The sequence below is a fragment of the Triticum dicoccoides genome, chromosome 3A (assembly GCF_002162155.2).
Source record: "Triticum dicoccoides isolate Atlit2015 ecotype Zavitan chromosome 3A, WEW_v2.0, whole genome shotgun sequence".
NCBI lineage: Eukaryota > Viridiplantae > Streptophyta > Magnoliopsida > Poales > Poaceae > Triticum > Triticum dicoccoides.
The window spans coordinates 302,194,585-302,206,778 of NC_041384.1; positions in this window are offsets into that span (position 1 = coordinate 302,194,585).

The following is a 12,194-nucleotide window of genomic DNA, read 5'->3' on the forward strand; positions in this document are numbered from 1 at the left end:
CCTTATCCACCGCCGAAGCGGAATACATTGTCGCCGGTTCATGTTGTGCTCAATTACTTTGGATGACCCAAACTCTTAAGGATTATGGGATCAATGTGAAACATGTTCCATTGCTTTGTGAAAATGAGAGTGCTATTAAGATTGCTCACAATCCCGTGCAACATTCTCGAACTAAGCATATTGAAGTTCGTCATCATTTCATTTGAGATCATGTTGCTAAAGGGGACATCGATCTTAAGCATGTTCGTACCGATATGCAATTGGCAGATATATTCACCAAACCACTTGATGAGAAAGTCTTTTGCCACTTGAGAGGTGAATTGAACATTATTGATGCTTCAAACTTGGAGTAGAAACTCCATTTGGATACATGCAAGGCATGAATCTATGACAAATCCTTGATATTTCTCTTATGATGATATTCATATGTCTTGGATATATTTTCACCCTTGCATGTTATCTAACCCTTGTAGGTACTTTGATGAATCTAAATCTGTGAGATTGGAACTCTCTCACATCTTGAGCAATCTCTACATCACCAAGTCTCTACAGTACGGTGGTTGATGACAAGGAAGCACAAAACCCTTCAACATATCCTTTGGCAAATTATATGTATCAAATTTCATGATTGTCATTTTGGACACACAAGTGCTCTTCCTTGCAAAACTAACCCATGTAGGTAGATGAACTCAAATTACAAGTGGTGCTCTCAACTCTTGATGAACTATATTAACCTCGATCAACTCACACAAGTTAGACTACATGACTAGGATCAACACCACCACCCAAGGTATGTCATTCCATCTTAGAGAAGCTTAACCTCAAGTGATAGGTCAAAGCAACTCAACAAGATGTGAATACATCAAATGCTTAAACGAAAAATGGTAACCCCGTTTTGAGCTTAAACGATGAGTATGACCTACGATCAAGTGTTCTTACTTGACTCCTTAGTCAATATACTCTATCATAGGTGACTTTGTCACCGCCCAATTCTAGATGAAGTTCTCTCGTGTTTCCTTGTTCTTTTTTACTTCATCTAGATTTTATTTTCCTTGTTTTGTTCTGCATTCCCTGCATCCAATTCATTGCAAAATTTTCAGCAAATCCTTGTGAGATTTTACCTGCCTAGTGAGCTGAGGCGACAAGTGTTTTCACTATGATGAACTCGGTCACACCGGTTTATTTCCTTCAGTTCAACCGAATCCTTTCGGTACCACCGAAGCACACAACTCGGTGCTACCGATTTCACTACAGAAAAGACAACTTGCCACTTGTTTCTGCATTCTTTTTGCTCCAGCTCCACTCAATGCTTCTTGTCCTCTACCAGCATCACATTTGACTTGCTGCTTTGCTTTGTGACTCAAGGACCAAACTCATTTGTAACAAAAATCTAGCAGAACCCTTCTTGGACATTGATGTCAAAGGGGGAGAGAGAGATCACATGAAAGCCTAATCATTTCTATAGGGGGGGGAATACTCAGGGGAGAATGTAAGAAACCCCAGATGCTTGGTGCTCAAGATGAGAGAAGTTACATGTCTTTAAGAGGGGAAATACTTGTTCATGTTTGATTGTTTGCATTAATTTTGTTTCTTTTCATTTGCTTTGATTTTCTATTCCCTATCTTCTCCCAGTATCCCATGCTAGATTCAGGGGGAGCAAGACATCTAAGGGAAGGAAATCCTTGAATTCATTACACATCTTTACCTTTGGGGACATGTCTATATCCAATAGAGTACTCAGTACTCACTCTCTACATGTCATCCCAGTCTTGGTATTCTTGTGGTTTCTTTGTTTGCTCTGACTAGTAGATGTATCTGTGTTATCTAACCTTGTTTACTTAGGTTCATTCCTTCCTAAGCCAACTCAAGACCACAAGGTAAGTATACGCATCACACTCATGTGCATGAGGACTTCTTGATGATGTACATACTGTTTGCAAGAAGGACTCATTAGAATGAAGGCACATTCCCTATATTTACATCTTTTGCTCTGATGCATATAGCCAAGATACATGTAACACATTGCTTACTCTGTCATGCTGTGCATTCACATGTTCTTATATTCCATACTTACATGATTGCATACATATAGGGGGAGCCTATGCATGTTACATGTCCTTCCAAAGCTTTACTTGCTATTCTCTATATCTTTATCTAAAGCTTTGATGTATGTTGTCATCAATTACCAAAAAGGGGGAGATTGAAAGCACAAGTGCTCCCCAGGTGATTTTGGTAATTAATGTCAACATATCTCTTGTTGGACTAATATTTTCATCTAGCATATTTCAGATAAGTCCAACAGTGGAGTGGCATGGACTAGAGGACATGGAACCCCTTCAAGATACTGAGGACAAAGAATTGGCTCAAGCTCAAAGCACAAGACTCTACATTTTTCATTTTAGTGATCCAACATCACATTGAGTCCATAGGAAAGCCAATACTATTAAGAGTGGGTGAGGTGTTGCTTAATGGCTTGTTTGCTCAAAGTGCTTAGTGATATGCTCCACAACCCTCAACTACTTTCTCACATCCAAATATGTCCCAAACCAAAAGTCAAACTCGGCCCCACCGATTTTATCTATCCGGCGTCACCGAGTTCACTTGACATAAGCCACTGCCAGAAACCCTAGTCAATTAGGTCTCACCGATGGGATCTCGGTCTCATCGAAATGGTCTTGCAAACTCTGTGTTGCCCATTACATCAGTTTCGGTCTCACCGAAATATGTAATCGGCTCCACCAAGTTTGCCTGGCCAACTCTCTATCTGGCTCATTACCAAAATTGGTTCCACCGAGTTTGTGTAATCGGTCCAACCGAGATGAGGCTTTACCCTAACCCTAGCACATCGGTCCCACCGAGTTGATCAAGTCGGTCCCACCGAAAGCCCTAACAGTCACATTATGAACTAAATCGGTCTGACCGAGTTGTATGATTCGGTCCCACCGAGTTTGGTGATTTGTGTGTAACAGTTAGATTTTGTGTGGAGGCTATATATACCCCTCCACCCATTCTTCATTTGTGGAGAGAGCCATCAGGACATGCCTACACTTCCAACATACATTTTCTGAGAGAGAACAACCTACACTTGTGTTGAGGTCAAGATACTTCACTCCAACACATAAATCTTGATCTCTAGCCTTCCCCAAGTTGCTTTCCACTCAAATCATCTTTCCACCAAATCCTATCCTATGAGAGAGAGTTGAGTGTTGGGGAGACTTATCATTTGAGGCACAAGAGCAAGGAGTTCATCATCAACACACCATTTGTTACCTCTTGGAGAGTGGTGTCTCCCAGATTGGTTAGGTGTCACTTGGGAGCCTCCGTCAAGATTGTGGAGTTGAACCAAGGAATTTGTATGAGCAAGGAGATCGCCTACTTCGTGAAGATCTACCCTAGTGAGGCAAGTCCTTCGTGGGCAACGGCCATGGTGGGATAGACAAGGTTGCTTCTTTGTGGACCCTTCGTGGGTGGAGCCTTTCATGGACTCACGCAACCGTTGCCCTTCATGGGTTGAAGTCTCCATCAACGTGGATGTATGATAGCACCACCTATCGGAACCACGCCAAAAATCTCCGTGTCTCCATTTGCATTTGCACACTCTAATCCCATCCCTTTACATTCTTGCAACTTGCATGATTTACTTTCCGCTGCTCATATACTCTTGACATGCTTGCTTGATATGTATTGTGAATGTTGAAACTTGTGCTAAAACTCCACTTCAACTTAAAGAAATTAAAAACTACAAATTTTCTTGCTAAGAGTCTATTCACCCCCCCCTCTAGACACCTCTTCTTGATCCTATATGAGGTAGCTCCGGTGCAGTGGTGAAGCATGACCGTCGTCTTCATCGTCGTCGTCCAACACAGAGGTGGGGAAAGAGACGAGACGAGGGGTAATTCAAACTTTTCTTGGGTTGGCGGCAAATTGGGGATTTGAGCAATCTGGGCGCAGAAGGGGACGATGGAGAAGGAAGATTTTGCAGGGCTGGAATTGGGGTCGCCAGATATTTCAATCCGAAACGTGGAAGCGCGAACTTATTTTGTCGTCGTCCTTTTTGGGGGGGGTGGAGGGAGGGGGTAGTCCATAGAGGGGGTGGGTGGCTGGGTGCTAAGCATCCATACGACACACGCGACCGCCACGACACGACCCTAGTCTGCATGGTGCGCCTACATTTGATAGGAGATTTGAGAATGCAAACGAATCTTCTTTCATTTGCAAACGAACTTGTATGTATTACCATGCCCGTGTTTTCCTTGCAAATAATTAGTCATTCGAAACGAGATACTATAAATTAATTAATGAGGAGTTATTTTAAAAAAAAGAAACGGTATCCATGCTAACGTGGATTAGAGTGTGTGTCACATAATTAGTTATTTGAATTAGAGTGTGTGTCACATAGCGATCTCCAATTCTAATACGGATTTCGCGTTTCACTGTATCCACGCTATTTTTTTATACAAATTCATATGTATATGATGAACACCATGGTAGTGAGAAAACTTTTGGATGGATTCAAACACATGACCTACAAAAATAGCACAACAATCGAGTCAATGTCAACTTTTCCAAACCTAGTATGGCACGAATTCGAAATAATTACCCATATGCATGGTCCTCAGTTCAAATCTTACAATGTACACCGAATTGAAACATCGATATTAAGTCTAGTACTATTTACATTCAAATGTTGTTTTTAGCCCCCCCCCTCGGCACACACGCTACATACTTCCTGTATCGGTCAATCTTCCTCTCCTAACCACCTCAGGAAGCTATCAGTTTCCGACACACATTCATTCTTTATCTCCATGTTTCGATCTCTAACTCTCTCAACTATACAACCCCCTTTTCCACTCGGTTACCAAATATATTTACCTCACACACCCGCCATTGCACCCCATGCCGAGCTCTCTCTCTCTCCCTCCCTCCCACCCTCTCTCGCTAGATACATGCATTGTCTATCTAGCCCCCAACCTCTCGTGCGCACGCACGCACGTTGTCTATCTAGGTCACTCCCTCGAGAGTGTCTCACTCTTTCTTCCGCACGGTGGGCCACACTCGCTCAATCTCGCTCTCTTTATCTGAGTCTCGATTAACCTCGTTTTCTTTCACACACAAATGATATATCTCCCTGTTCGGGCCTCGATCGACACACTTTATACTCTCTCATGCAAATTTTCTATCTAGGTCAGTCCATCCAAGCCGCCCCCACTCTTTCGACCTCATGGCGGGCCACGCTCGCTCAATCTCTCTCTCTCCCCCTCCCTCTCTCTCTATCTCTCTTTGTATGTCTTGATTGACCTTGCTCTTTCTCAGACACAAACGATATATCTCCATGTTTGAGCCCAATTCGACATATTCATATTGTATACTCTCTCACGCACATTGTCTATCTAGGTCACTCTCTCCAACCCGTATCACTCTTTCGGTCGCACGACGACCCACACTCGCTCAATCTCTCTCCCTTTATATATGTAATTGATTGACCTTGCTTCCTCCCACGCACAAAATATATCTACATGTCTATGACTGGATCATCTCTCAAGCTCTATCTTACAACCCTCAGCCTTCCCAAAAGCTCAATCGGGCAATATCTCTCCAGAGCATATATATCTTTTCAATGAGTGTCGGACCACACTCACTTTGTCTCTCTATCTATATGTCTCTCTATTGACCTCGCTTTTTCATGTCGTATCTTCCACACATTGAAGCTACCTCTCCATCCCTCGCAAAGCCGGAGCTATTTACATAGCGAGGGGGACTCCAACCTTGGATTAATTTGTGTAGGCATTTATTCTGGTGGTAGATTATATTTTCATAGCATTCGGCCCAAAACTACTCCAAACACCGTTCCAACCCCCGCACCTCCCTCAATTGATTTCCCTCTGTCTCGGTCATCGCTGTCTCGCACGTCCTTTCTCGCCTTCAACGTCGCACCATGGTATTATTGCAAAAAAAATCTGATTATTACAAATAAGCTACAAAACTACACACCGATAGTCCACTTGGAATGGAACAAATTTCGACCCACAAATAAAGTGCCACAAACTACACACCGAGGGGCACACCTGTTGTGTAACAAATTTGGACCCATATACAAATTAAAAAATAAAGGACGAGGATTGAACATGCGACCAGGGCCTTCAAGCCGCACGTCAATAGGCAACATACATAGAAGAGCAATGTTTGTTGTACCCCCCTTTGTTCATATAATGTTTTTATATTACCATAAGCTATTTAATGGATAACTTGTAATATTATTTTTAGAACATTAGTGGGACCGGCTCCTTAGCACATACTATTCGCCTTCACTTACTGGTGGGTTCCTTGTATGCTCTCTCTCTCCTCCCCTTCTGCGTTTACACGCGCGGGCAAACATGAAGAACTCGCGGGTGATGTTGCCGTTGACCATATCTGGATGCCTTCACAAGTTACGGCACCAGTTTCATGTACTAGTAGTAGTAGTCAATGTGTACGTGCAATGCACGTTAATCTGGATGTATATTAAGTGCATGCGGATATTAAGTAGGATATTATTTGTGTGTTATTATGTGATTAGCACTATTTTGGCATGAAATTAACTGCACGCTAAACTTGTTGAGCGCTCGACATTGAAGCAGTCTAGGTCGTTGGATGAGAAGGAATACATGTGGCTTGATGACATTTTAATCGAATTAATTATGGCACGGTAGGTAACATCGTCTAGTTACTAAATCATCCCTCCATTGTTCATCGGTAGTCATTATGGACCAGGGACATGAGGGGAATTTCCTAGGGCTGGAATTCTGGCCGCCAGATATTTCAACTCGAAACGCGGAGGCTCGACTGGTTGGGGTTGGCTAATGTGCGTACCACGCACGTCACCAAAAGGACACAAGCCCGATTTTTTTGAGGATCAACACGAGCCAAGGTCTGGCTGGCACGCCGTTGGGAACCATTCGAGAATACGAAAGGAATCTTTTAAATTGACGAAAGAAACTGTGTGTATTACAATGCCCGTATTTTCCTTGCAAATATTAATCTCGACGTGGTAATTGATTTATGACGACTTCTTGAATTAGAGTGAGTTTGTGATATAGTGATCTCAACGTGGATTTCACATTTCATGGTATCCCTAGTAAGTTTTTCATTGCAAATTCAAATTTAAAAGATGAACAATATGGTGGTGAGAAAACTTTGTATGTATCAAGCATATGACCACACACACACACACACGAACACAACAACAATCCAATAAGTATAGTGCATCTATTTTTCCAAACCATGAATGTATGACACAAATTCAAAAATACTCATTCTATTCCTAAATATTAGTCTTTTAGAGATTTCAACAAGTGACAACATACGAAGCAAAATGAGTGAATCTACACTCTAAAATATGTCAATATACATCCATATGTGCCAGTCCATTTGAAATCTCTAAAAAGACTAATATTTAGGAACGAAGGGAGTAAAGTGTAAGACATGCATGGTCCTCAATTCAATATTTAAAATAAACAGGAAACTGAAACATGAATATTAAGTCTAGTACTATAGTACATGCAAATGTTGTGTTTAGGCGGAGCTATGTAGATTGTCGGGGGTTAACCCCTCGACCTTAGATAAATTTGTGAAGCTCTGTTTAGGATTTTTTAGATTATATTTGTCCCCAACCTAGATCCCAAACACCGATTGGTTGTGCACCCCCTCCTCCCCGAGATGATATCATGTGCCCCCACACCTTAGATGCTATATGCTGATACGAGTTGTTTGGAGCTTGTAGATCTGAGATATAGCAGCTCACGTGATGACTTAATATTTTTACAGGAAACCTTAATGAGTTTGAGAATTGCACACAATTTGTACAAAAACTACTCAAATGCCCTTGGATCCCAAATCCAATGACCTCGAAGCTCGTATCACCGTAGCATCTATGATGAAGGAGGACATCATATTCTCCTATATGTAAGAATATCATGTGCTACTACACCTTAGATGCTTTGGTGATACAAGCTCTTCGGAGTCGTTGGATTTGTGACCCAACAACTCCTTGGTGGTTTGAATGGTTTTTTGTAGAAAAGCCCCCAAAGAGTTTGGCCACTACTTACAAGCACAAAGACTGCTCAGATGCCATTGGATCTCAGATCAAACGACCTCGAAGCTCGTATCACCATAGCATCCAACCTGCAAGAACACCAGATGTTTTCTCGCACGAGAGAATATGAGGTGCTCCCGCACCGTAGATTCTATGGTGATGCGAGTTCATGGAGATCTAACAGTCATGCGTGTTATTATAACTAAAAAAAGCTTGGAAAATAGAATAATCGCCTAGAACAAGAGACGTTGTGGCTGGTCGAGACGGAGCTATCCACAACTATCCTTTGTGTCACGTTAGCATGATGAAGCTATGTGGCTAGTGGGGTGTTTTCGACCGACCGGTTGGGTCCCGAGCTCGAACCATAGGTACAACTACGCCTGATACACTATATTTTTACACGCACATTATTCCTCCGTGCCAAGACATGGCACACCCTATCACGCAGTTTCGGGGTCCTCCCGGGTGGTGCACGCATATATTCTTCCTTGCCGAGTCATGGGATGCCCTACCGCGCATTTTCTGGGTCCTCCTTGGTCGTCGCGCCGAAGCAAGTAAATTAGTCGTCAAATCACGAAAGACCACCTTTCCCGCCGAGTACATCAGTGAAGCACGGTGGATAGCTAGTTGGGCTAGTGTGACCAATTAGGTAGGCCGCTGCTACATTTGTTTTGTCACCCTTTTTATCTCCTTGACGGCAGGTAAATTTAAATATCCACCGCGGCATTGCTCTAGTCTTTGGGTGCGGCAGGCGTAGCGGGATTTTTAATTTTTTGATTGACGGGAGCAGGCGCGGCAGGATTTTTAATTTTTTGATTGACGGGAGCAGACGCGTCAGTAATTAGTCACAATGACTCCGCCTGTAAAACCCACTGCTCCCTGATGTGAGAAGTCGTCGACTGGTATTTTCCCATGGTGAAAACCTAAAGATTCCCCGCTCCTCGGCTGGCTCCCTCTGCCTTCCCATAGATTGCATTACCTTTCAGCCGTTTCGCCCCCTTTGCTTCCTCTCCCCATTGCTTCTACCTAGTGCCATGGCGGCGCAGCAGATCACGGAGTCTGAGGTGAGGTGCCTGACACGGGAGCTCGAGGCCAAGGATGCAGAGCTCAGGGCCAAGGACGCAGAGCTCCATGAGCTCAAGGAGGAGAGGAGTGCCATGCTCCTCCGTTATGTGCGGGAGTTCAAGGAGCTTCAAAAGCGGCAGGCGTCCACCACAAAGATGCTCGAGGCGTCGGCGGCGTTGCTGCCGAAAGCGGGAGATACGATAGGCCGCCAGTGGAGGCGGCTGGAGTGTGAGCGGGCCGATCGTGACGAGGTCAAGGATCGCCTCAGCCACTTGGTGGACCAAGTTGTCACGCACGTGTTGCGGCTGCGCGATGCCTACCGTCGTGCCAGCGTGACCATGCTGGCCATCGGGCTAAACCCGTTCGACCACCCCGTCGACTTCAACGAGCTACGACTTCCTGGCCTGGTCTCCTTCTTCACCTATATCTCCGAGGAGCTGAGCCATCTCCGTGCGATGGTGGGGGCGGAGCTGGACAAGGAGGGGTTGTGGGCTGCCATCGCCATTGCCGGGCGAATCCTCTCAGGGCTCCGTCACCGGAATCCATTCATGCCATTGGACGCCGTCTTTAACGAGCTAGCTCTCGTCGACCGGGAGCAGGCTCTCTGGGCCGTTGCACCCGGCATCACCAACGTTGTGCGCCTCAAGAAGCAGAGGGACTTCGGTGGTGTTTAGTCGTCCTCTGCATGGGCATGTCCATGTCTCGGCGTAACATGACCATTGGATCAAAATCAGACGGTGTAGATCAGTCACTCTAGGATAAAGTGTGTGGGTGTGTTTGGTTGCATTCTCATCTCAATATAGTTGTTCCCTCTTCGTGTATTTGTGTTAACCTACTAGTGTGGACTCATGCACCCTTAATGCACTCTACCAAACACCCAAAAGTGAGTCGAGAAGGGAACTTTTTCTCCCATCCCATGCACCCTTCATACATCCTGCCTAACAATGAGTCGACGTGCTTCATATGGCTCATGTTTCGTGGAGTACTGTAGCACCGTACTCCTCGTGCGTTGTAGACCTAGTTCTACTAACATTGATCTCACCGTTCATTCTCGACCGGACAGTCGAAAAAGCGGTTCTATGTTACATTACTGTTCATATAGTTGACATGCGCACAACATCATTTTTATCGTCATATCTTACTACACTAGCAACAAGATTATGTAGTACTGACGTATGAACCACTGCACATGCCTAGTAGTAGGAGCACTGTGTATGTTCAAGTGGCTACCATGATTCGCACTCCTCCGTCGTAAGAGTGGAAACACTTGCTGATGTGGAGCACCCCAAGAACATCCCCATGGATGCACCCACACCTCCAACAGCACCACTTGGACCAATGACACGAGCCCGAGCCAAAGCTATCGAAGATAAGGTGAACTCACTCCTCTCCGAACTTCCACTTTCTATGCATGAGACATGGCTACTACCTAAGTCCGAGATATTGTGCATGATTAGGTACCAAGAGGGTCCTTGTCGGTGTCAAAACCGGCGGATCTCGGGTAGGGGGTCCCGAACTGTGCGTCTAAGGCAGATGGTAATAGGAGGCAGGGGACACGATGTTTTACCTAGGTTCGGGTCCTCTTGATGGAGGTAAAACCCTACGTCCTGCTTGATTTATTCTTGATGATATGAGTACTACAAGAGTTGATCTACCACGAGATCGGAGAGGCTAAACCCTAGAAGGTAGCCTATGGTATGATTGTATGTTGTCCTACTGACTAAGACCCTCCGGTTTATATAGACACCGGAGGGGGCTAGGGTTACACAAGGTCGGTTAAAAAGGAGGAGATAACCATATCCGTATTGCCTAGCTTGCCTTCCACGCCAACTAGAGTCCTATCCGGACATGGGACGAAGTCTTCAATCTTGTATCTTCATAGTCCAATAGTCCGGCCAAAGATACAGTCCGGGTGTCCAGAGACCCCCTAATCCAGGACTCCCTCAATAGCCCCTGAACCAGGCTTCAATGATGATGAGTCGGGCGCGCAGTGTTGTCTTCTGAATTGCAAGGCGGGTTCCTCCTCCGGATACACCACAGAAGATCTTGAATAAAAGGATAGTGTCCGACCCTGCAAAATAAGTTCCACATACCACCATAGAGAGAATAATATTTCCACAAATCTAATCTGTTGACACATTTTGGCAACATGACATCATGCCATGGCTCGGTGATTATTCGAACCGTTTTTCTTCAACTAGCCCCGCACATAACGCGAGGCAGTTTCTTGACATATCTTGTCAAAGCAGAGATTGTGTCCCCCTTATTACAGGATTCTCATCAATACGGGCGTGGGTAACCCAACCGCGCCATCAATTACGGTGCTTGGGGGATAAGCGAGTTTTACCAGGCTAGTGGGGGCGCATAGTTTCGACCGCCCTTATAAAGGGATAAGGTTTAACCTTTTTCTACCCATGCCTTCTTCCTCCTTGCTCATCCATTCTCGCGCACTCGAGCTCCAACGCCCAAGTCCACATCCTTCTCCTCAACCTTCTCCAAACATGTCCGGAGCGGGAGGCAAGTGGATGGCTTCCTCCGTTATGGAGGGACATATCAAGAAGCTGCGCGGAGCCGGATACTTGGCCGCAAATATCGTGCATCAGCTGCCCGCCGCTGGGCAGATCGTCCCTACCCCGAAACCTCACGAGAGGGTAGTCTTCCTCCACCACTTCCTCCGCGGACTGGGGTTTCCCCTCCATCCATTCGTCCGTGGTCTTATGTTCTACTATGGGCTGGACTTTCATGATCTAGCCCTGAACTTCATCCTCAACATTTCGGCGTTCATCGTCGTGTGTGAGGCTTTCCTCCGCATCCGGCCTCACTTCGGCCTGTGGCTGAAGACCTTCAATACCAAGCCGAAGGTGGTGGGAGGCCAACAAGCAGAATGTGGTAGAGCCATGGTGGGAAAGATGCCCAATGTTATATGGCTTGAAGGATCCTTCGTGGAGACCATAAAGGGGTGGCAATCGGCGTGGTTCTACATCACCGAGCCGCGTGACACCAACTGGGTGGCGGCCCCCGAGTTTCGATCCGGAATCCCCACGCGGCTCACCTCCTG